General features: G+C 29.7%; 1 protein-coding gene across 1 annotated transcript in view; it reads left to right on the forward strand.

Annotated features, from left to right (window-relative positions):
• Positions 1 to 26192, forward strand: part of LOC129914148 (uncharacterized) — a 223921-nt gene that overhangs the window by 4623 nt on the left and 193106 nt on the right. The gene's annotated exons all lie outside the window — the stretch shown is intronic.

The following is a 26192-nucleotide window of genomic DNA, read 5'->3' on the forward strand; positions in this document are numbered from 1 at the left end:
TAAAATCAGTATTTTTTTATATATGGCTCTTAGACTTTTTTTGAAAAAAATTCCGTAACACTGATTTCAACGACTGATATCTCGAAAAAATAAGTTATGACATACACTTTTTTTTACACCAATGCAATCTTCAGTTTATAACCTTTTATTTCATATACATAAAAGTAACATTACTTAAAAAAAACATATTATAAACAAAAAAAAACTTACAAAAAAAATAATTTAAAAAAAAATTAATATCATTTTTTTCTATTTTATTCAAACCTTAATTATAATTGATAATAAAGAATTATTACATTTAACATTAAGTCTCTTCATTAAAATCGTCAATAAGGATATTTTCTAAAAATAACGCTGCTATTCGAACATAAACATAAAGTACCATAAAATACTCATAACGTGATCGCAGCACCCAACAGTCCTCATACCAACAAGACAATAACAATAATATGCTTCAATTGCATTGCTTGTGTTGGATACATTTTCGTCATTGCTTACACTCACTCAAGCAAGCTGATCGAAGAAAAATTGATAATAAGAGTACATTATAAATAAAGAGTGTTGTGTTTTTAACTAAGTGAGGAAAAAGCATAAAAAACATACTTTTTCTTTGATATCAGGTGAAAGTGCATATTTTTTAACAAAAACTGATAAAATGAGTAATAATAATTCTGCATATCCAAGACTAATCGGGAACAATTACCTATTGAGAGGTCGAATCAAATCACGACACATCAGTTCAAAGGTATATTTAACATACATTCTTTGATATCAGGTGAAAGTGCATATTTTTTAACAAAAACTGATAAAATGAGTAATAATAATTCTGCATATCCAAGACTAATCGGGAACAATTATACCTATTGAGAGGTCGAATCAAATCACGACACATCAGTTCAAAGGTATATTTAACATACATATTAGTAAGCAATGACGAAAATGTATCCAACACAAGCAATGCAATTGAAGCATATTATTGTTATTGTCTTGTTGGTATGAGGACTGTTGGGTGCTGCGCTCACGTTATGAGTATTTTATGGTACTTTATGTTTATGTTCGAATAGCAGCGTTATTTTTAGAAAATATCCTTATTGACGATTTTAATGAAGAGACTTAATGTTAAATGTAATAATTCTTTATTATCAATTATAATTAAGGTTTGAATAAAATAGAAAAAAATGATATTAATTTTTTTTTAAATTATTTTTTTTGTAAGTTTTTTTTTGTTTATAATATGTTTTTTTTAAGTAATGTTACTTTTATGTATATGAAATAAAAGGTTATAAACTGAAGATTGCATTGGTGTAAAAAAAAGTGTATGTCATAACTTATTTTTTCGAGATATCAGTCGTTGAAATCAGTGTTACGGAATTTTTTTCAAAAAAAGTCTAAGAGCCATATATAAAAAAATACTGATTTTAGGAAAAAGATATTAGTTTCAGTCGAAAGGTATGACTCTAACCTTTCATTTGGTACCAAAATTGTTTTTCTAGGTTTTATATTTTGGATGCTATGAAGAGTTGTTTCGAAAACTTCCGATTTTTTTGATTTTTCCGTCCCCAACTTCAGAGTCAAATATCTCGAAATCCCCAAAAGCATTTTTGAAAATATTTGGCTCACTAATAGAGCTCAATATAAGCTTTCATTTGATACTAGTCTCGTCAGTGTACGCCCTGGGCCCAAAAATGGGTCATGTCCTTTAAAAAAATCATGAGAAATAGACAAGCTATTAGTAAAACTGATTTTTTGCATCTTAAAGCCCACAGAATATGTACCTTCAACACAAATTATGAAAACGGTATTTCTTTTATAAAAACATAAAATTACACGGTGTTACAAAAATGAGGTTTTAAAATATGCGTGGGCGGAGACACATCACACACCCACAAAATCTGTAGTTAGGGGCAAAAAACGGTTTTTTTGACATTCACCCATTGAAAAAAATCTAGCTTCGTCAAATTTTTACCCATTTTCGATTTTTTTACAGTTCTGAAAGGAGATAATTTTCACAACAGCATGCTGTTTTGAAAAAATAAATTCTAAAATAATATTTATTTCCAAATCAAACGAGGTATTTTTTATGAAAATCTGTTTAAAATTGGCTTAGAAAAAAAATTTTACGATTTCAACCCAGATACAGAAATTCGAACTTTTAGGTATAGAACAAAAATGTAGTTTTGGCACGTAGTAGGATAACTTGGGCGTTAGGATTTGACAACGGGTTTTTGTAGAGGAGTTCAATACAAACATTTTTTTCTTTGGGAGGGGGGTCTATCTCCCCCCATTTAGGTGGGAGGGGCAGTTTTCTAAAAAAAATTATCAAAATAAAAAAATATTACAACGGCAACACTTACAGTAATAATTGATACCATTTCCAAAAGGCAAAATTGTACCTTTAATTTTAATTTTTTAATCAATATATTATAACCAATAGTTTTTAAAATAATCGATTTCAAAGTTAAATATAGGTGAAAAAAAATTATTTTAAAACTCATTTTATGCTATTTTTGTCCAGACTGTGAATTTTAATAAAAATAAATTGCACGACTGGGGTCGCACGTACTTGCTCTTATGCTTAAAGTAACTATAATGTTAAAGCTTTTTATTCAAGAAATTTAAAATTTGATATTTTGAAGAAATTTCATAAGTAGTATAAAAAAATTAAATCTGTTTTTATAATTAATAAAACTCCGTTTTAAAATATCTTAAAAAAAAAACAAATATGCCATTTTATTTCTTGTATAAAAAGGTATTTTTAGAAAAAAATTTTCGAAAATTGTAGGAGCCGTTTTTTAAAAATATATTTTTTTATATATAAAATTTTTTTAACATTTTTCAAAAAAAAAGTTGGTATGCCATTTTGAAGAAATAATTAATTTACACATAAAAACTAAATTTTCAAAATTTTTCATTGTTCCGTTTTCAAAAAATTGATTTTTCAAAAAAAAATTTTGAAATAAAAAATTTAAATCTAAAATTTTAATATTATCTTTACTTACACACTTTTGTATAAAAATTTTCATTTAAATCGGGTTAATTTTTGTACGAGATATTCAGAAACGAAAAAAACCGTTCTATGACAGGTACCGTTAATAACGGTACAAAAAATATATTTTTTATTTAAAAAGTTGGCCCTTATGTGTAGTACTACACACAAAAATTTTAATCAAAATCGTTAGAGCCGTTTTTGAAAAAAATTACCTTTTCTATTTCCGTTATATGGCAGGTACCGTTAGTTTTGGTCATAAAAAAAAAATTTCAATTTCCCCTCTAGGGAATCACCAAAAACTGCTAACTACCAAGTTTGAAGAAAATCACTTCACTCGTTTAGGCTGCAGCTCCAGATAGAGACAGACACACAGACAGACAGACAGACAGACAGACAGACAGACAGACAGAATTGCCGGACCCACTTTTTTGGCATTCTCCATCATCGTAATGTCATGTAAAATTGTTATCTCGAGTTCGATTTTTTTTACGAATCCTAAACTTGCCCTATAGTACCTACAGTGTTGGCCAAAGAATTAGCACATTCATAGGAGAAAAAATTAAATTGTATTTAGAACACTTGATTCTATTTCCATATGTATATTTTTCTGTTAAAAACATTACTGACACATATAAGTATATTTTCCCAAAAAACAATCTTCTAATTTTAATATCTGAAAGAAAAAAATTAAAAAAATACTAAAAATGTCCATTTTTGTGTGGACACGCAATTAGCACATTTCAATAAAATTGCTTATTTATGATACTTAGCGTTACTAAAACTATATTTTTTTAATATAATTTGTTGGAAATCCGTTATTCTTTAAAACTGAGTTAAGTCTTCTTGGCAAGCTGTCGACTTAGGCCTCACTGCGTTACTTAGGTATTGAATAACAAGCATTCTGTATCTCTTGCCACAAATCTTTTAAAACTTTCGGTTTTTGTTTTTCAATGCGTTCCTCAGCGTCATTCCATAAATTTTCTATCGGATTTAGATTGGGAGATTGAGCAGGCCACTTTAAAACATTTACTATATCGACTTCTAAGGCACTTTTCGCTAATTTTGAAGTGTGCTTAGGGTCATTTTCGTGCATGAAGCGCCATTAAAGCGGCGAATTTTCTTCGGCATGTGTAACGCTCTCGTGTGAAGGTTCAGGATAATATCTTTGTACAAGTTCTGATCCATTTTGGGGTTTATCTTCACTATTGGACCAGCACCGTGCCAAGAAAAGGCAGCCCACATCATCGCGTTTCCACCACCTTGCTTAACTCCTTTAATGGTGTACTTTAGAACGATGAATCCAAGTTCTGTCGAATTGGATCGGGCGGTAAAACACATTTGTGGCGTCCACAAAACAAGGAACATGATCTAAAGTACACCATTAAAGAAGTTAAGCAAGGTGGTGGAAACGCGATGATGTGGGCTGCCTTTTCTTGGCACGGTGCTGGTCCAATAGTGAAGATAAACCCCAAAATGGATCAGAACTTGTACAAAGATATTATCCTGAACCTTCACACGAGAGCGTTACACATGCCGAAGAAAATTCGCCGCTTTAATGGCGCTTCATGCACGAAAATGACCCTAAGCACACTTCAAAATTAGCGAAAAGTGCCTTAGAAGTCGATATAGTAAATGTTTTAAAGTGGCCTGCTCAATCTCCCAATCTAAATCCGATAGAAAATTTATGGAATGACGCTGAGGAACGCATTGAAAAACAAAAACCGAAAGTTTTAAAAGATTTGTGGCAAGAGATACAGAATGCTTGTTATTCAATACCTAAGTAACGCAGTGAGGCCTTAGTCGACAGCTTGCCAAGAAGACTTAACTCAGTTTTAAAGAATAACGGATTTCCAACAAATTATATTAAAAAAATATAGTTTTAGTAACGCTAAGTATCATAAATAAGCAATTTTATTGAAATGTGCTAATTGCGTGTCCACACAAAAATGGACATTTTTAGTATTTTTTTAATTTTTTTCTTTCAGATATTAAAATTAGAAGATTGTTTTTTGGGAAAATATACTTATATGTGTCAGTTATGTTTTTAACAGAAAAATGTACATATGGAAATAGAATCAAGTGTTCTAAATACAATTTAATTTTTTCTCCTATGAATGTGCTAATTCTTTGGCCAACACTGTATATCGCAAGTAAAAAATACTCACACAGAAAACTGTCTCAATTGATACCTTATCGAACAGTGAAAACTTTATGATTCTATGTCTTCTAGTTTTTGAGAAAATTGAAAAATAAAAACAAATAAAAACAATAATAAAATAATTTTTCAATTTTCTCAAAAACTAGAAGACATAGAATCATATAGTTTTCACAGTTCGATAAGGTAGAAATTTATAAAATTCATTCATTCATGGTTGTGGTTAAAGAAAACGTAAGATGATGAAATTTAAAGTACACTGAACGAAAAAAAGCTAATATTTTCTAAACTAGTTGCGATAGAAACTTTTTCTATTCGGTTTCAGAACAGAACAGTCAATAGTGCACCTATCAGCCATTTTAGGCTTATCCATTATCTACCGGACACCCTGTATAAAGAAGGTTATGGCAATAATTTTGAATAAAAAAAAAATTAAAATAAAACAAAATGTGGTTTCGCAATAAATAATTTTTGCATAAACGTTAAAAATTCAAACTATGTCGTGCGAAGACCTATAGGAATTTTTTATTACTTTCCTCGTTTCATCAAGAATTTTACAATTTTCTGGCAAACTTTCATTTATGACTTAACCCGGCGGTTAAGAATTTGTCCCTAATTATTTTTGTTCCAACGCATGTAAGCTTTGCAAACTTATGATCCTACGCACTACTAAAACTTCAAAACATTAACATTTTAAAGAAAAAATAAAATGAAAAAAAAAAAAAATTTTTTTAAGATCAATTCAACTCATATGCGGGGTTTCCAGATCCAATCAGAAATTTAATTAACAAAAAAAAAATCTTGATAATATTTTCAATGACCGACAAAAGACTCCACAAACAAAGAAAAAAAAAAACAGAGAAAAAAATAAAAAAAAAAATGACAGAAATTATGAATTATTACAAAATATCTTAAAGTGGCCTCCGCGCGAACCATCCGGGATTAGTGCCGCACACAGGTAAATTTTCCCAAAAACATGGCCAAAATTATTTTTTGTGTTTATTCAATTTATTATTGCATGATTATATCAAAATAAGATAATTTCCATAAAATTCACCATTTTTAAGTAAATTTACACAAAAATTCACAAAAAAGAAGCAAAAAATGAAAAAAGTCGTTTTTTTTTACTTTACGCTAGGGTTTCTTTCACTTGACATTTAATAATACAATATTTATACATTCAGTAGATTGAAAAAAAAAACAGTTGAACAGTCGTTATTATAAATAAATAAATAATGCAGGCATAGATAACAACTATATACATAAACATGAGTGTGAGTTTGTATGTGTGTATATCATTCAATGACTTGTGAGTTGTGAAACTGTAACTATAAGTCTGCTTGCTCGATCTCTGGTTCTATTAGAAACTGAAGTATTTCAGAGGGAAACGCATTTTTTGTTTTAGGATTTAGTTTTCTCAAACCACTTATTAATGGGTCAGAAGAGACCAAGAGATTATAAAACACATCTTCCATATTTTGCTGCCTCGAAAATTTTCTTGAGAAACTTTCTCGAAACGCTTTATATCTTTGTTTCGTGATTCTTGGGCTTCTTCGCCGAGCTGTCCAATGAATGAATAAATTTTATTGAGGCTTAAGTTTGGATACATATGGTTATTATGAAACTAAGTTAATTTTCCTTCAACAACTATTGAAAGTGCTTCTTCTGCTGTATATGGAATAATTTTCTGGTCAATTTTTTTCAAAGCTTTTGATATTTTTCAGCACGTGAAGGAGTTGAAAATATTATATTTTTCATTACATTTGATGAACAAGATTCCCTTTTTCTCGCAGTTGCATGGCGCAGCTTAGCTTAATTCTTCGGCATTATAGTTAGAACGTAAATCTTCTGTTTTACGTCTCTTTGACCGTTCGCTTAGGTCTGAAAAATCCATTTGAGTCCGTCCAACAAAGCCATGGGCTCAGCATGGAAACGATATTTCATATTGCAACCAATTTATATTTTGTTTTAAGAAGGTGTTGTTATTTCTGGAGGCACTCCAGCCATCTTCTTTTATGTTCATATATGCAAAATCAAAATCCGTTAAATTTTTCTCTATTTGCTCCGAAATTTCAATATTTCAACCTTTGGTACCAAAAAAATTAATTTTTTCTGTAATGTCACGTGACGAACAGCTTTTTAAAAATTCAGAAAGCTTATTTCTTGAAAGAAAAATGAAAGTTAATTACGATCCTGTGCCAAAAAAGAAAAATCTAATTAAAAAAAAAAAAAAAAAAAATCACCGTCCCCAACACCTTTTGAAGCCAATATTATAAAAAGTCGCAAAAAACCGCAATGTTTTAGGATTGTTTCCCATAAAGGAAACATTTAACTATTTTTCAACACTATTTTCAGTACAGAAAAACGCAAATCAACTTAACTTTTTCATTATCAAAGAAAAAAAATTTGTTTGTTTTTACTGCTCAAACACATTATCTTAAAAAGCTTTAAAATTTACTTTAGACTTAAAATTTTGCATTATCTTTGTCATTATCTTTTTTTAACATACCACTAGCAACAGAATCCATGTTAATTATTTTAAAAATCGCCAAAAAAAATTAAATAAAAAATAAAGCAAACTACTTCTTATAAGAAACCAACCTTGCTACTGCACTCGTTAATTAAAATGTTCTACTTTGAAAGCATCTACTGATTAAACAGTTACAATTTGCATCGCATGATCAATCAGGTTCTAAGCTAATGTTATTTGTAAACAACTTGGCATTAAAAAAAAACAACAAATCGCAAATTTTTTTTTTGTAGTTTTGGCCATGAATTTGGGAAAATTTACCTGTGTGTGCCGGTCGAACCCAATAATATACAAAAAAAAAAATGTATAAAATGAAACTCAAATCGCTTCGGTCCAGTAATCCTCTCAATCACATTATAGCCCAGTTGGGATGTACAAAAAATTAAGCTGAAATGGAAATAATTAGATCGTGCAATTTTTTTTCATAGGATGATAGAGGGGATCACTGAGAGCTTAAAACCAGTTTTTCGGGAAAATCGACCTTGTGCTTAAGCCGCCATCTTGGATTAAAGGTAAAACACGTTTTAGTGAATAACTCGGCCATTTTTGATTTTTGACAAAAATTATATATGTAAAACTTGTAGAAAATTTTATTTTATAACTTTTGTCTTAATAAATTTTTCTATATGACCCATATTTTTCGAGTTAATTTGAAAAAACTATACCCCTAATCAGCTTAAACTTTATACCCGCTTTGATTATAGATTTTAAGATCAACGCAATATGGGAGTGTTTTTATATGTTTTTGGGGATGATAAATCTAGCTGCAATGTTAGTTTTTGCAAATTCATGAAATTTTATAAACAAAAGGAACTATTTCAAAATCGGTAAGTGTCGTTTTAAACAAAATTAATAAATATTATAATTGATGTCTAGCTAGACAAGCTTAAAAGAGAGAGTGAGTTATAAACAATTGGTCATATCTCAGGCATTAATGAACCGATTTGAAAAATTCAAAGACTAGCTTGTCTTGCTAGACATCAATTATAATATTTATTGATTTTGTTTAAAACGACACTTACTGATTTTGAGATAGTTCCTTTTGTTTATAAAATTTCATGAATTTGCAAAAACTAACATTGCAGCTAGATTTATCATCCCCAAAAACATATAAAAACACTCCCATATTGCGTTGATCTTAAAATCTATAATCAAAGCGGGTATAAAGTTTAAGCTGATTAGGGGTATAGTTTTTTCAAATTAACTCGAAAAATATGGGTCATATAGAAAAATTTATTAAGACAAAAGTTATAGAAAATAAAATTTTCTACAAGTTTTACATATATAATTTTTGTCAAAAATCAAAAATGGCCGAGTTATTCACTAAAACGTGTTTTACCTTTAATCCAAGATGGCGGCTTAAGCACAAGGTCGATTTTCCCGAAAAACTGGTTTTAAGCTCTCAGTGATCCCCTCTATCATCCTATGAAAAAAAATTGCACGATCTAATTTTTTCCATTTGAAATGTTTAATTCTACTGGGCTATTACTTGGAACGAAGCAAAATGAATTGTGTCCATATAAATGACAAAGGATATACAACAGACTTAAGGGGACGTTTATAAGGTCATGTTTTTTTTCGTTCGTTTTTAATTTTATTTTTTTAAATGTTCCTCCTGTGGAGGATTGCTCTCTTATTATTTCGTCTTCTTCGATTAAAATTTTCTATCCCATCAATGGTTGATTGTTTATGGGAATTTTATTTAGGTGGTAGGTACCTAAACCTATAAGATTTTTTTTTTCTGTTGTTTGTCATTTTATAAGGATACACAAGATGATCCTGGGTAGTTCATCATCTTTTTTTCTGAATGGTGGGGGGATATATCAATACAAAAAAAAAAAAGAAATAGTATTGATTGCAGCAAAACAAAAAATAAATTTTATATTTAAGAAAAGAGGAGAAGAAAACAAAATAATAATTCCAATGACCTTTTTTTCTCTACTGTTTGTTTTGGGACAAAATTAAGTCAGATCCTTTGATTTATTACCATCATTGTCCAAATTTAAGAAACGTAAATTGAAGTTTAAATTTTTTTATCTCAAAGGAAATTTACGGGATTTCGTTATTATTGTGTCTTACAATAATGATGAAATTATCGTTCGGAAGACGAACGAGTTTTTAATAGACCCGGGATTTTATTTTAATTGTTTGACAAAATACATTCACCTTGGGAAACAATGAAGATTTGAAAAATTGCTATTCGCGATTGACAGGTTTATTTACACAGAAAAACGAGTTTTGGTCAAAATTCTGTCTGGGTCAAAATTCTTTTTTCAATATTCTGCTTTTCAAACAAAAAAAAAACAGAATTACCAGAATTTTTTTGTTAAAAAATATGCTGGTAGAATTTTAAAAAGCAGAATTTTAAAAGACAGAAAAGAAAAAAATGCAGAACTTTGAAAAACAGAGTTTTCGTAAAAAAGCAGAATTTTGAAAAACACAATTTTGATGCCAGAATTTTGATCCAATCCCCAGAAAAACTGTCCTTTCTGTTGAAAATCTGTGTGGCAGTTTTTAATTTAAATCGCGCGAAGATGTCATTTTGATTTGACATTCCTATGACGAACAAAATCGCTAGTAGGTTGTTCCAAGAACTCATTTCATCTTTTAATATTTGATGCACGTCTCCTTCCCATATTAACTGAATTCGGTGTCCCCTATGTCTGTTCTATGGTCAAATGCTGTTGGTCATAATGTGATTTGATCAAAACAAAAAAAAAATTAAATTTGATGTTTCTCCGAGGAAATTACCTAAAATTTCTCAACGACCATCACAAATCTTACAAACCCCTTTTTTATGACCAAAGTTTATTTATTTTTTTTTTGTTTCTTGTTAGAATTTAGAATGTTCCTCTTAGAATCACCGCTTTTTGAAGATGATAATGTTGATGATGGTCCGCATGTTGGTTATTTCTGTTGTTAGTCTCTCTCTCGAAATGATGATGATAATATGGTTTTAGTTATGACAACTTTTGGAAATCACATAAAAATGTGCGACCATCACGTCATAATGATTAGCATCTTTTTGAGATGAGGGCATTTTTCCATGTACGAATCCCAAATTAACACCATGTTCTTCACACTAATGGGCGGTCCAGTTAAAGATTTGGACTTTAAGATGTCATTAAACCATGAAAAAAAAGATGCATTTAGATTATGGTTTGGAGATTAGATGTGAGCGGTTGTGGATATAGTAAAAAGGTAAATAAAGGTGTGTTTATGAGTTGGAGAATCTGAGAATATTATAGTAGTTATAAGAAGTAAGAAGGATGATAAGGGAGAAAAGATATCAGTTTTTTTTTAATTAAATTGCAAAGTTTCCCACACCAGCAGTGATCATACATGAGCGAGAGTGTCTTTATCTAAAGTTTTAGATCAATATGATGGGGTGCTAAGGTGTGGTATTTCAATTTTTAATTTTTTTTAGTTTAAATAAGATAAAATGCATAATGTTAACAGAGAGTAATAAAAAAAAAATTAGAAATACCAAGGAGAAACTTCATGTAAAATGTGATTACTGTTAAACAATAAAAATTAATACCTTCATAGGTGCCAGTGCCAGATCTACTTGACTTTAAGAATTTAATTTTAAAAATGAGAATAAAATAAAACATGTAATTGCTTTTGTCTAACTGTTGAGGTAATACCATTAAAAAGTGGACACGAATTTTGAACAAATTATGCAGTTTTTTTTATTTTTTGTAATAGCAAATTACTATTTACAAACGGTAACACTTTATGCAAGTTGCAAGAAAAGATTCTTTGTTGTATTCTCTTATGGATAGAAATTAAATTCAGGGAGTATAAATAACACTGGTCTGCAAGGAAATCCTCCTTTAAATAAAACTATACTTTTCTAAATGATTTTTGTATGCTGATTCCGAATCCGAAATCAGAATTGATCTAGCACGTCACGTTTTTTAGATATTCCCGTTAGAAAATCTTAAAAACCCATTTTTTTTGTTTGCTGTTTTCGAAGAAATATTTTGGCATAATGTAATATTTTTCAATTAAAATTGTTACGGTTTATAAAAGAACTTATTTTTTTCTTTCAAATTCAGTTTCAATCTTCTCAATATCTCTTTTCTTCTCCGAGATATCTTAATTTAAGTAAGTTTAGTAAGTTTGGCATATCTTATCATACAAAAAACTGATCACGGTGGTATTGAAAACGTGACAGGTTTTATAAAAATGGATCCCAAAAGTAATGATGCAGATTTGTTCGAAATGATCTCAGGATTCCAAATTTGTAAGTTTCAAAATCGTACCTGATCCCTTTTTTGAGTTACAGGCATTATACATATATATACATTTGACTTGCAGTGGAAAAAAAAAAAATTTAACAAAAAACAAAAGCACCTTATAATGTCCTATACCTTTTTGGAAAGCTTAAATGTACTTCTTGAATTTGATGTTTATTTGAAGTTGATTGAGTTAATAGTTTTTGAGAAATTTAATTTTAAAGTTATTATTTTAGAAAAAAATAATTTGATTTTGTGATACTTTAATGCGAATATCTTAAAATCCTCACGTGATAGAATTTTTTTGACTTCGGATTCTAACTCAGCACATCAAAAACTATAAGAAAAGCATACTTTTGTTTCTAGGAGAAACAAATCTGAAGCTTTAAAAGGCAGTTTATCGAATGGTTTATTACAAATAAGATATTTCTAAATAGATAAATAGCATATAAAATTACAAAACATGTACAAAATTTGTTTAATGTATTTTATTATGGTTTTCTTTACATATTTGACTTTTTAAATATATGTAATGTGCGTTGATATTTTACGTTTTCCTTAATTAAGGTGTTTTTGTTCATGTTGGATTTACTAAAAAGTAAAAAATTTCGATATTTCTGCTTTTTTTATAAATCAGTATTTTAAAATATGAGTAAACATTAATGTAAAAGGACATATATTTGGTGTGAATCGATAGGCCATATTACGAAGAATAAGTTTTAATTTTGCACGAGTTCAAATAAATCTAAAAGGTTGATTTTTTAGAAACTACCCACATTTTTCAAAAATCATTTTTAGAAAAATGGTACCCGATGATATTTCTGAAACCAGATTTATGTTCAGGAAAGTCTAATCTTTCATAATATCAAAAAATTATTTGAAGGAGAAAAAAAAAGTTAAATTTTGCAGACCAGTGTAATCTTTAAGCATTTTTAAAGCATAAGCTGCCAACTACAGAAGAATTTCACATGAATATGACGGAAAAAACAAGCCCACAGAAAACTAGATGAATCTAATAGTGACGATGACAATATCCCCTCGTGATTGCTAAAATAAATTAACATTTAAGCAAGCTTCGTTACACAATATTTGATTTAAAAAAAAAACTTAAGTGAAAATGCATCTTTTCTTTACTTTTCGAACCACAAATCGCAGGTAACATGAGATACCAAAATAATGTGTAGCGTGAGTTACCTAAATATTTTAAAATTTTTCCTCGAAATATTGAAAAATTATTTGGTTTTGTCACTAATATTAAAAGCTTTTAATTTTGTATGTATGGAATCTTCATTAAAAACAAATTAAGATTCTTAATTTCGCAGAAAAACTTCATACTGTCGGACTGTTAAAACTCGTGTCCGATTTTTGTAACGTGAGTTATCATCATACTTTTATCTGTCCCAAGCAAATGCTAAAAATAAAAAAAAAATCTTTTGTTAGTTATGAAAGTAATAGTTAGGTATGCTCCATTCATAGATAGTAATGTCGTATCAATTTATATTAAAATTAATAAAAAAAAATTATTTATGTATTGGAAATTTTTGTGAATATAACGTGAGTTACATTGTTACATTATGTATGATTACACGGTCAACGAAATCGGTCAACGCGTTGCTTCTCTGACGTCAAGAAAAAATCTATATTCTCTCTGTCATCTCACCGTCAACGTTCACAATGTCAATGCTTAAAACATTGACTATCACACGATTGACACTATTGCGTCAATGTTGTCCTAAATTACGTTGACGCGCAGGTGTGTTAACGTGACATTACTTAGCAGTGTCAACGCGTTGACTCGCAAAACTTTGTTGATTACACTGTTTGACACAAAGCAATAATTTAAATTTTCCAAAAATATTTTGAAAAAAAAAGCGGAGAAAATGAGATTTAAAAAAAGTTCTCATAGAAAAATTAAACAAAAAGAAGTTTGACATGATTGCATTGAAATGTAAAAATTTCGAGATATACGCAATGCACTTTTAAGATGAAAGTCTTAAATGACGAATATAAATGTAAAACTACCAAAGTTTTGTCGAAAAATTAGAAATAAAAATTTAAAAAATTTCGACATTTGATTTAAAAAAAATCGAATAAAAATCAATATGGCCACCTTCAAACGCTTATAGCGTAGGAACGCCGCACCCAATGTTAATGGTTATGGTCTTAAAATGCAGTTTGGAATATACAAATGGTTTTTTGCAAAAAAAAAGTTTTGCATCCAACATGGATGCAATGGCCATACCGAAAAGTTTTTTTTTTGTAAAAAAAATAACAAAAAGGTGAAATGAGAACCGCCCTCCCTCCAAAACGGTACTCCATTAAAAAAATCGCCCTACAAAATATTTTCCCCATCCAACTTTCATCACATTTCTATACAAAAAACAATGTCAATCTGAAACGATGACACGGTATTAAATTCTGCCGCGTCAACGCTGGGACAGGGTCATTGCGATGACACCCAGTCCTAAAACCCTGTCAACGCGTCCCAATGGCAATGACAGAGAGATTACACGGTCATCGAAAATAGTCAATGCGTTGACCCAAAAATGTGTGTCAACGCGAGTGTCATCGTACCCGTCAATGCAATGACACCAGTTTTCGTTGACGATCACACGACGTGACACTCTTGGGACAGATTGTGACGTCATTTTTACGTCAGAGAGTCAACGCGTTGACCCATTTCGTTGACCGTGTAATCATAGCTTTACCATGGAATTGCCCGTTGGGTTTTTAAATAGATAGGAAAGTTGGGTCATTCATATAGAAAATGCTACTCTGGTTTATTTATTAATACTAGCCGACCCCGCACTCAAAATTCGAGTGCCAATTGTAACTTTTATTTATGCTCAAATAAGCACACTATATAAATCACTTTATTTACTACTAAGAATATGCAACACTTAATTTTATTCGAAATTCGAGAATGTCTTCGAAGGTTCTCGTCTTTGCTTTTAGAAGTTTCCACTTACAGAAGGGAGAGGGCGTGGTTCAGCACATTTGTTTTTTTTTTTTTTCTCAATTTAAATTTATTATTTTTATCTATTTCGGTAAAAAAATAAACAAAGTATACATTCTGCACATCTAGATAAAATTTCCTATCGTTCGGTATATAATTTATGCCCCTTCGGTTTTTGTGGGCCGCGTATTTTGTACCACAAAATAAGTGTTTGCCGTTTTATTATATGATGATGATGATTCAAGAAAAAAGCAAACAAAACACTTTTTAAAATGTTCGGCTTTTAAGTTTTTAGAATTTTTTTTATTAAAATTAGTTTTAACAGCATAGGTTTGTATGTAGCAAAAAATGTTTTCTTGTTCAAATAATTTTTCAAGGTTTAGGTACATTGGCTTAGATCTTTTAAGTTAATTTTAATAATTTTCTTACTCAAACTACTACTACTTCAGTTAATTTTTTTTTTTTTAGTTTCCTTTAAAAAGTACTCATACGCCCCATCGTACAACATTTTTTTAAACGCAAATTTTTATTAAAACTTCATTACGATCTTCTTCTCGTATATATTTGCACACAATAATTTTTAGTTAATAGTTCTTTTTTTCAGTCCTACGATCATCTTCTTTGATAGTTGTGATTAGGAAAAATATACGGGTTGAGCACTTGTATAATTAAATTCATTATTTGCCTTTTAAATTTTTCTCATAATTCTACAAATTTTTTATGCCCATTCTACTAAGAAGTTTCACAACTTGGGTTGTGTTAAAATATGATTTGTGAATGCTAAGACTTGTTATTTTCTCCTACAAATTGGTAATATTTTTGAAACTTCATTTAAAATTTCATGCTCAGAATGGCAATATGAAATCAATAAAACCAATTTCTGAAAAATTTGAAGTTTAATGCATTTGCAAAACATTTTTTAACACCCAAAAATATGTTGTTGTAGACATCACAATGTTGTATAGTTTTTCACGATTTTTTGATGGAATCCACAACCATTCCTTAATCAAAATGACAGCATTGGTTGTCGGATCAATTTCATTGTGATTTTGAGGAAGAATCTCAAATTTTCAAATTAATTTAATTTTTTACTGTCATATCAATATAAATTTGGTTTTGATAGTTTGTACTTTTTCTACTTTTGGTGCTTTTTTTTGCTTTTGTGTCGCGATGTAGATATTCTAGTTTTGGACCTAAAATACTTAAATTAAGAAAGTTAAAAAGTGCTTGAATGTATTTCACTGCAATTCAATTTGCAGCTGAAGGAGATGGACCTTTTCTCAGTTTGAGGACCATTTCTTCAAAAACACTTTATTTTTCTTAAGTAATCTAGAATTTATTTTGGTATCATTTAGTTTATGAAATTTAATCAATTAAAAAAAAAAAAATTACCAGTGATTTTTGTGCCAGACTAAATTCCAACATAGGAGAAATTATGTCCTTTTATAACAGCTGTTATGTTTTTGTTCAGATTTACATTTAAATAGTAAATGGTTGTAATTTTTTTTTGTATTAAAACTACAATTCATTTGGAAATAATTCGGTTTATTTAAAGAGCCTTCTATACTTTCATTTAAATCACAAATCAAACGAAAACAAAAAAATAGTTAATATCTGCCAGAACCCATTGAATTATAATTAATCGCCACAAAAACCATACAATCTCTATGCAATGCAAACATCAGAAACAAAAAACAACACCAAAAAAAAAAAAAAAAAATCAAACAAAATAAATTGTAAAATAAATCCTCTATTATACACATAAACCTGAACGCCCGCTCATCCATCGGATGCTGTCAAATGTTCACCTCAATTAATAAGCTGTGGCGGTTCACTGACCAAAGCCTTGCATCCAACTAATTCATTTCATTAGGCATCGGATGCCACACAATGTTGTTGGAAACTGATGCAGCAGCAGCTCTCCTGCTGCAATGCCAATGACACAAAAGCCAACTACCAATATTATACCTCTTACACTACGTTACGTACTCGTATACACCTATTATTACCATTGCCCTTCGCCTGCTCTCTCATCATGATCCATCGAATTTAATAAATTTATCAAATTACCGTTTGGCCATTTGTGAAACGTGCTGTAAATTTAAATAATACAAACCCCATGAAGTTGCATGCAGCTTTATAGTGCAATGTGATCGATGGTCAATGGTATAATATGTGTATCGTTCATATACGTAACGAGAGTTACGGAATCCCCTAAAAAACACTCAGAATGCAACTAACACCCGTAACCATTACCACCCCCTAAAAGTTCGATCTGTGTGACCAAGTGCATTATGAAATGCGTGCTTCTGCTTTAATGCACTCCAGAGCCAAAACAATGCAAGACCAGGACCAAACCAATGCATCATCATTCGACTCGCTGAACTTCCGCACTCGGTTCATGTTGATGATGGTGTTTTGACGCCACTGCCGCCGCCGCTGCCGATATCCTTGTATGGTGAGATGCACTTTATTTGGGGAGTTGGAATGTTTTTTTTATTTTGGAAGGGCAGGTTGCGGGCGTTGGGGGTCTGAGATGACACCCCTGCATAATGGAACTGAATATTTGTTGCTGAATAATATTTACGATGACTTTATTTGTGTATACTATATATTCTCCACTCACTCACCCACATCCGTGTCGTTTCTCCCTCCCCCCCCCCCCCCCCTGTATGGCTCTCTGTTTGTCCACCTGGATGGTTATCTTCATGTTCTTCATTTGGTTATAGCTTTTGGATTTTATGGCATGAATTTCGGTTCGACATTGTCTCCACCATAATACTATCTCTACTCCTACTCCCACATCAATTTCGTAGACATAAATTTTCTGGGGTAAAAGCGAAAATGCTGCAAAATCACGCGAATAAATTACCACGAGCATGACATTGTTAATGAACTATTAAAATCGCGTTAAGTAACTTTTTGGTTGAACGCTGACATCGGACATGGACAAATCCGCATTTGTTTTTAATGCGCGAAATCGTCTATTTTCTGTGTGTGAATGTGTGACATAATTTACAAATAGACAATATAAAGAAGGAAAGAGCTTGGATTTGAGTTTTGACTTGAATTGAATTTTTTTTAAAGCGTATAAAAAGAATGAAAAAAATTATGAAAGAGGAAAATTTTAGGTACTTAATGTTATTTCATTCTTATCGCGTTACTTTTAAGAGATGTAGGGTAAAAGCGGGTGATATGGCGCGGCGGGTGAGATGGCGCACTTTAAATATCTTTTACATTTATTGCTCTAAAAATGTACTAAAAATATTTTTAGGTTTCTTTAAATATTTTGAATCGAAGTAGCCAGTAATCGTCTCTTTACCTGTGATACAAAAAATAAAAAAAAATTTCAAAGCAAATCATGTGATGATTTTTTTCGAATTTTTTTTTCTCCCTTTTTTTTTTGTTCCGATATTTTGTGAGTTGTTGGGATCTTAGATGCCCTTGATACACCAATACATACAAGAAAGTATAAGTTATGCATTGCGTGTGAAATCTGAGCTCTAGTTCTATCTGCTTTTTATGGGTGCTTACGAATATAAGTTATGCACAAAAAGGTGAGATGGCGCAGTTTTTTGAGGGTGAAATGGCGCATTCCCTACTAGAATTTTTGAATTGAGTATAGTTTTAGCATGTGCCATATCACCCTCAAAATATTTTTTTAAGTAATTAAGCCAAGTTCAAATTTTATAAAAAAGACGACTAGTTGCTATCTATTATACAGCATGCATTGGTGCTTGACTCCTTCACATCGTTCAACCATTTTTGCAATGAATTTGGCAATAGAAACCTAAAACAAACTCATGCGCCATCTCACCCACCCTATAGGGGGAGATGGTTTTTTTTAAACTTTTTTTCTATATTAATTTAAAAATATAAATTTAAAATATAAAATTCTGTAAAACAAACGATACGTTGGATATTGAATATAGAACATTTTTGCATTGTTAGAAATATGAAATGTGGTTTACTTTGAAAAATATGACAAAAACAAAAAAGGTATGCCATCTCACCCGCTTTTACCCTAACTACAGTGTTTACTAGCAGATAATAACTATTCTTTATTTATTTGTGATTTAAATGAAAAAATAGAAGGCCCTTTAAATAAAACATATTGAATTATTTTCTACTGAAATTTTGATTGAATTATTTTAGTCTATCTTGGTAACGCAGTTGTTTTTCATACAAAATATTGCTGTACCAGATCATAAGTCTTATGATATGAAGTGAAATTTCTCCATCAAATACTTATTTATCAGAATAATTAAATAATTAAAAATATTTAAGATTCTGTCCCCAGCAAAAAATATAATCTTAGGTGCCTTTAGGTGCGTTACCATGTGAAAACAAACTAAAAGTAACTGTAATTTTATTTAATGTAGGAACCTCATTAAGGGCCAATTTATTGAGCCTCCATTAAATTTTGTAATTTATCGTTTTAGTTAACAGCGTTGTTAACTATTGACGCCTTTAAGTATACATCATTAAAAAATTCATTTAATTCACTCTACTTTAGTTAAAGTCTTTACTTTTAATGGAAACTTTAAATTTAAAACTCCATTAAAAATATCCTAGGGATTTTTTAGTTTTTGAAAAATAAAACTGTCAAAAGCAGAAATTTGTCAAATCAAATTTTTTTTAATTTGAAAATTTGAAGGAAGAAAAACAATACAAAAAACATAAAAGCTATGGCCCGTAAGTATTTTGGAGCCGAAAAACGCCAGGCGAAAGCACACAGACGAGAGTAACAATATAAGTATGTACCATCAGTGGTAACCAAAGACAAAGTTACAATTGCAATGTTTTGGGATGATTACATTATGTAGCATCTCATTAGTTTTACCTCGTGATTCTTTTGAAGTGGAGAAGATCTAGTTTCTGGTAGATGAGAAAAATCATAAATGAAGTGTTGTCTATTTAACCCACATGCCCATAGAAAAAAAAATTTCTGGCGAGCCGTAGTCATTTTAAATTGTAACTTTTTTATGGAATAAATATCTATGAATAAATACCTACATATGTCCCTACAAAAATATTCTATTCCTGGACTGTTAATGTACATACAGTTGTGAACACAAAAATAGCAGTGCTTACACAATTTTCATAAAATGTTAAATATTTTTAAAGTGCTGCTTTGCTAAAAAGTTTAAAATTATATTTTGTACTCGGCGGGACCTCAGTTATCATATCCAAGGTTTTCAACTTTTTAAATATGCTTATCACTGTCTTGTATAGGGCATTTATTGAAACACTCTAGTTTATGCCCGAACATTGAAATAGCAGTGTCTTTGTTTTTTTCTCTTTCAGGCTTCCAAATGTAACTTTAGTGCATAGAAAATTCCTTACTTGCATCTTGGGCCAATCGTTTACGAACTTAATATTTTTTCCTACATGATTTTTCGTCAGTAATAGTGCTTTTAGCAGACTTTAGGCTAGTAGCTTAGCTTCCAGCACATGTTCTGTTTATGCCATAGCGCTATCAGAAATTTGTAGTTATTTTTTTGGTTATTGGAGCCTATTAAAGAATGATACTTTGCCAATTAGCTAATTTGTCAATCACTTTGCTAAGACCTGATTCCTTTTAGATTACGTTTTTCGAGCTAATGTTACTATTTTGGATGTTGCTGTATCACTCACCTTTTCAACAGGTTATTTTACGATATCTCAGATGAACTGGTAAGTTTTTTCCTCTTAATAAAGTTAGTTTTATTGAACTTCATTAACTTTTCGGAACAATGCTTTCTGCGGGCCATTTTGACAACTTTTGACAATGCCAATTTAGGCTTAAAGAAGCAATAACACTTTCAAAAATCGTTTACCTACCAAAAAAATGAAAAAAAGTTACATTTGGAAGCTTGAAAGAGAAAAAAACAAAGACACTGCTATTTCAATGTTCGGGCATAAACTAGAGTGTTTCAATAAATGCCCTATACAAGACAGTGATAAGCATATTTAAAAAGTTGAAAACCTTGGATATGATAACTGAGGTCCCGCCGAGTACAAAATATAATTTTAAACTTTTTTGCAAAGCAGTACTTTAAAAATATTTAACATTTTATGAAAATTGTGTAAGCACTGCTATTTTTGTGTTCACAGCTGTACATACATAATTTTTGTTTACATGATTTCTTACCTTATTTCACGAACAATTTTTTTTCAAATAAAAAAATAATGAAATAATAACTGAAATGACATTTGACGCTAACGGAGAGTGAATAAATAGAAATCCTTTTTTAAACCTCCATTTGCTCTAAAAATCCCTCTTAAAAGGTCGAATTTGGCTTTTTAACTAAAAGGACTTTTAAATTTAATGCTCAATTAGTTAATGATGTCAAACTTCAAAAAAATTCTTAACAGAGACTGAATTAAACAAATTTTGTTTTTAATTTTAAAATTCCCTTTTTTAATGGCGATTTAAGTTTAATGGAGAGTCAATAAATTGGGCCTTAGTTAAAATTGTGGCAAGTTTTTAAATAAACTATAGCAGGAATAAGATAGAAAAATAAATACCTTCAAAATCACTGAGTGAAGTACCTACGACTGTTTATTGCGTGGCCACTGAGTTACCGCATTTTGTATGAAATAAGTATAGACGAAAATTGTATTTTATTTTTATATCATACAGAGTTTTAATGCTTTAGTTTTTGGCAGTGAAAACATTTTTGCAGTTTGTTTTTCGTTTAAGTTCATATTTAGGATATAATTAAGTATGTACATATTATGTATTTACAACTGCGTTACTGCTTAACTGAATTGAATTACTTTATTAATAATTTCATTCTTCATTCATTCTAGATTTTTTTAATTTGGAATCTTTATTTAAATTTTATTTTCAAATCTAGTAGTATCAACTTTATGAAAGTACAAATTTATTTGTAGGTAAAATAATACTCTAGTACTGCGTTACTTTGTGCTTACTTTTTGACTATATTTGGGCTTCTCGTTACTTTAAAATGTCATAGATTTATACGTTTCAGTTAATCATTATAAGTTGAAACTTCTGATTGTAATATCAACCATTTTTCTGCTATCTTTCGTCCGTTTTTAGAAAAGTTGAAGATAGTAAGCTTGCTTTTGGTAACGCAGTGATATAAACTATTAAAAATATTTAATTGAAATTAATGTTTCTATTGATGATTTAACTTTATGGGAGCCTTTAGTTGTTACTATAGTTTAAAATTGCCATATTACAGGTTTTTTATTAAATGATTTAATACATAAAACTGAAGTTTGTAGTAAAGTAACCTTATAACCTTTAATTCCAGCTCGTTCCATATATTTCGTCAATTTGTTTGACTGGTCGCTATGTTCTTGGCAAGTAAAATTTGTTATTAAAATAACATGTTAGTGGAAAAAAGTTTCTAGTAGTGATCGAATTCTCAAAGTCAATATCAAAATCAAATTGGCCCAAATATTCATCAATCAATATGTTCGATTCTATTTCTCACTTCATGAATTTTCATATAATCAAACTTGATTTTGAGTTATGCGCCATCAAACAAGTTTTAAATACAAAAATTTTGAAAAATTACCATCCTACACGAGTATCAGTTTGAATAAATAATTATAAAGAACATCGCATTTGTACTATGTTTTCTAACGAAAAAGAAACAAAATACACATATGTAAGCCCAAACTAATGCTACTGGGTATAATTACTCCTAATGTCAAAATCAACTTCTATTTGCATAATCTGGAGCTATCGAATAACTGTTTTTCTCTTTTATAGACACAATCAATGTTTGATTAAATACCTCTGAGATCTCATAGAAGAGGTTTTGCGTCGCCTCTTTCAAAACCAAAAATAGCAGTAGCAGGCATTGAAGTAGCAACTGGTATTCCATTATTAATTGTTTTGGATTTCTTGAATTGGATTTTTTTTGTTTTGTTAAGTATTGTTATTTTGTAGTTTGTTTGGAATAGGAATGAAGAAAAACGTTTTAATATAAAAAAGTAGAGAGATATGCTATTAAGATAAAAGATGCAAATTAGAAGAAGAACTGACAATACCTGTTGATAAATCAAAATTCATTTTTAAAAGCCAATTTGTTTTTGTCCTTTCTTTTTTTGGTTTTGTTTTATTTTTTTTTTTTGTAGAAATCTAGTTTTAATGGAAACGACAAGTGAATAATTATGTAAAGCACCCAAATTTATAAGGTTCAGCTGGCATTTATAAATTGCTGTGCTTTGCAAATTGATTTTGTTTTTTTGTTCAAAAGAAATTATGTTATGTTTAGTAGAACAGAAGTAGGAAATGAGATCATATCAGAAAATGATCTTCGTCATGAGATGGTTAGAGCTCGGTAAAGAACTGTTTTTCTGTCGTCGGCTTCATTAATAATGCTTTTTCCATAGAAATTTCTTATCTGTCGATCTTAAACTCATATTTTCAAATTCGATTAACAGTTATGTTAAATCTCAGAAAGATTAAAATTTTGATTCGTTTCTTCTAAAACTAAGCATATAGTAATACTAGTTGCATTAAAAACCATATTCACCGAATTATATAATGTATGTACCTGCAAGTTTTTTGAAATACTTGATGTGGGCATTGGGTTGCCACGAAAAAAAAACACTGTGGTCACTATGGTGTATACTAGACTGATTTTTTTGTTCAAAGCATTGTTGAAAATATTGTTTGAAATGACGAAAAAAAAAATCATGTGTGCAATTCACACGTGGTAGAAGTGAAACCTTAAAAAATCATTTTTCTTGCAAAAAAAAAAAATAGAAAAAATCTACATATTTTTATTCTATCACCTTCAAATCCATGTTTTTTATATGACAACCTAGATAAATTTTATATCATCTGAAAGCTTATTGTCTTAGCTCAAAATATATATATCGATCAGGTGTATGAGACATCTACTAAAAGAGCTAGAATTTTTTAAACTCGATAAAATTTCATCAAAAAAGCAAAAAAAAACTTTTATTTTTATGTTCTCATGCTATTAAATCAATTTTTTTGTTTAACACCATAGAAAAAATTTTATACCATGTAAAAGCTTATTGTTTCACCTTGTACAATGATGCATAAATCTTATTTAAAAGATGTCTACAAGAGAAGTTAGAAGTTTTTAAAGTCAACCATGTCGAATTTCCAGACTGAGATTACGGTACTTCCTACACTGGTAGCTGGTCATCGCCAACAGATTTTTTAGGTATTTCAATTTAAGATTGTGTAACTTGTAGAGCACGTAACGTTATGTGTGATATATCAAATAAAAGGTCATGTTATCAGCATGCGTATTAAAGTTAAATCAAATTTGTATGTGCACTAGATCAAAAGATATAACGTGTGTTGGAAAAGAACTTCTTTTTACCGTTATCTCCTAGTTTTGAATATGAAATTAATTGAAATTTTGTATAATTATAATTTATTTAATTACCTATCTACAGTACAAATTTCATTCATCTATCTATTAAAACAAAAAAGTTATAACAAGTTGAAGTCGTGTCGCGTTTTCGTTTCATCTTGTTTCAAATCACTACGATACTAAAGAAGTTTTCACTTCAATAAAATACTGTAAAAGTTTCAGCCCTTTAATGTTAACATTTAGTACCGCCGCATAATGGGGCAAAATTCAAAAAAGCTGGCATTTAATCAAATCATAAAGTTAAGCTTTGTTTTGAATAACCCAACTATTTCTCTTTGAAATATAATAGAGAATTAGAAATGAGAGAGAAAAAATTAATTTTAACCTCGTTTTGTCTCAAAGGAAGAGAAAGATCACTTTTGGGTAGAATTTTTTCGACTTTTTATCACTTTGGGTTGTTTCAGTAAATTGTGAACTGTTTATTATTTAATACTTGTACTAAGTTGAATCTTTTTGAAATGGAATCAGTGAGCTTGGGTACGTTCTAATAAATTTCTTTTTATGAAAAATATGCATTCAAAATATTTTATATGCCATTTTGTTCTGCGTTTTGTCTAGTTTTAGAATATGAAAAGTTTTCTTGCTACTTTTTGCTACCCTGTGTGAATTTTTCATTTTTAGTTGATGACGTCATTTTCTATAAATGCACCTTTTTTAGTAAAAATTGAGAATGAAATTATTTCATTCGTTCATTTATAAAATGCGTATATATGTATAATAAAATATTTAAAAAAAAATTAATTGAATAAATTTATTTCACAAAAATAGTAACAAAATAATAAAAAAATAAACAAAATTTAAAAATTGGCAACCCTATTTTTTAAATTTTGAAGTGAAAACTTCTTTAGTATCGTAGTGATTTGAAACAAGATGAAACGAAAATGCGACACGAACATTCAACTTGTTATAACTTTTTGTTTTAATAGATAGATGAATAATATTTATACTGTAGATAGGTAATTAAATAAATTATAATTGTGCAAAATTTCAATTAATTTCATATTCAAAATTCTGAGATAACGGTAAAAAGATGTTCTTTTCCTACACACGTTATATCTTGACCAAGGGCACATACAAATTTGATTTAACTTTAATACGCATGCTGATAACATATTATTATATTATTTGATATATCACACAATAACGGTACGTGCTCTACGAGTTACACAATCTTAAATTGAAAAAATTGAAAAAATATCTCAAAACACCTGTGGAGATCTGTTGCCGATGACCAGCCACCAGTGTAGGAAGTACCGTAATCTCAGTCTGGAAATTCGACATGGTTGACTTTGAAAAATTCTAACTTCTCTTGTAGGCATCTTTGAAATGAGATTGATACGTCATATGAAAGGTGAAATAATAAGCTTTGACATGGTATAAAATTTTTTATAGGTTGTCAAACAAAAAATTGAATTAATAGCATGAGAACATGAAAATAAATGTTTTTTTTTGCTTTTTTTTGATGAAATTTCATCGAGTTTAAAAAATTCTAGCTCTTTTTGTAGATGTCTCATAGACTTGATCGATATACATATATATTTTGAGCTTAGGCAAGCTTTCAGATGATGTAAAATTTATATAGGTTGTCATATAAAAAACATGGATTTGAAGGTGATAGAATAAAAACAGGTAGATTTTTAATATTTTTTTTCTTTTTTGCAAGAAAAATGATTTTTTAAGGTTTCACTTCTACCACGTGTGAATTGCACACATGATTTTTTTTTTTTATAATCGCAATTGTATTACTATTTTTTAAAAGGCATTCAAAGTTTAAATTAAACTGGTTGAGGATTTTTCGAAAAAAATTTAAAATCTTAAAAAAATGTATGGGTGGTAACCCTAAAAATGGAAGTGGCCATTCGAAATTTTGGCTATGATAGGGCTCACGATAGGGCTGGATGTTTAAACGTTTGTTTTAAGAAAACTAAAATCATTTTTGATACC

This window comes from Episyrphus balteatus, chromosome 3 (genome assembly GCF_945859705.1).
Source record: "Episyrphus balteatus chromosome 3, idEpiBalt1.1, whole genome shotgun sequence".
In the NCBI taxonomy this organism is placed as follows: domain Eukaryota; kingdom Metazoa; phylum Arthropoda; class Insecta; order Diptera; family Syrphidae; genus Episyrphus; species Episyrphus balteatus.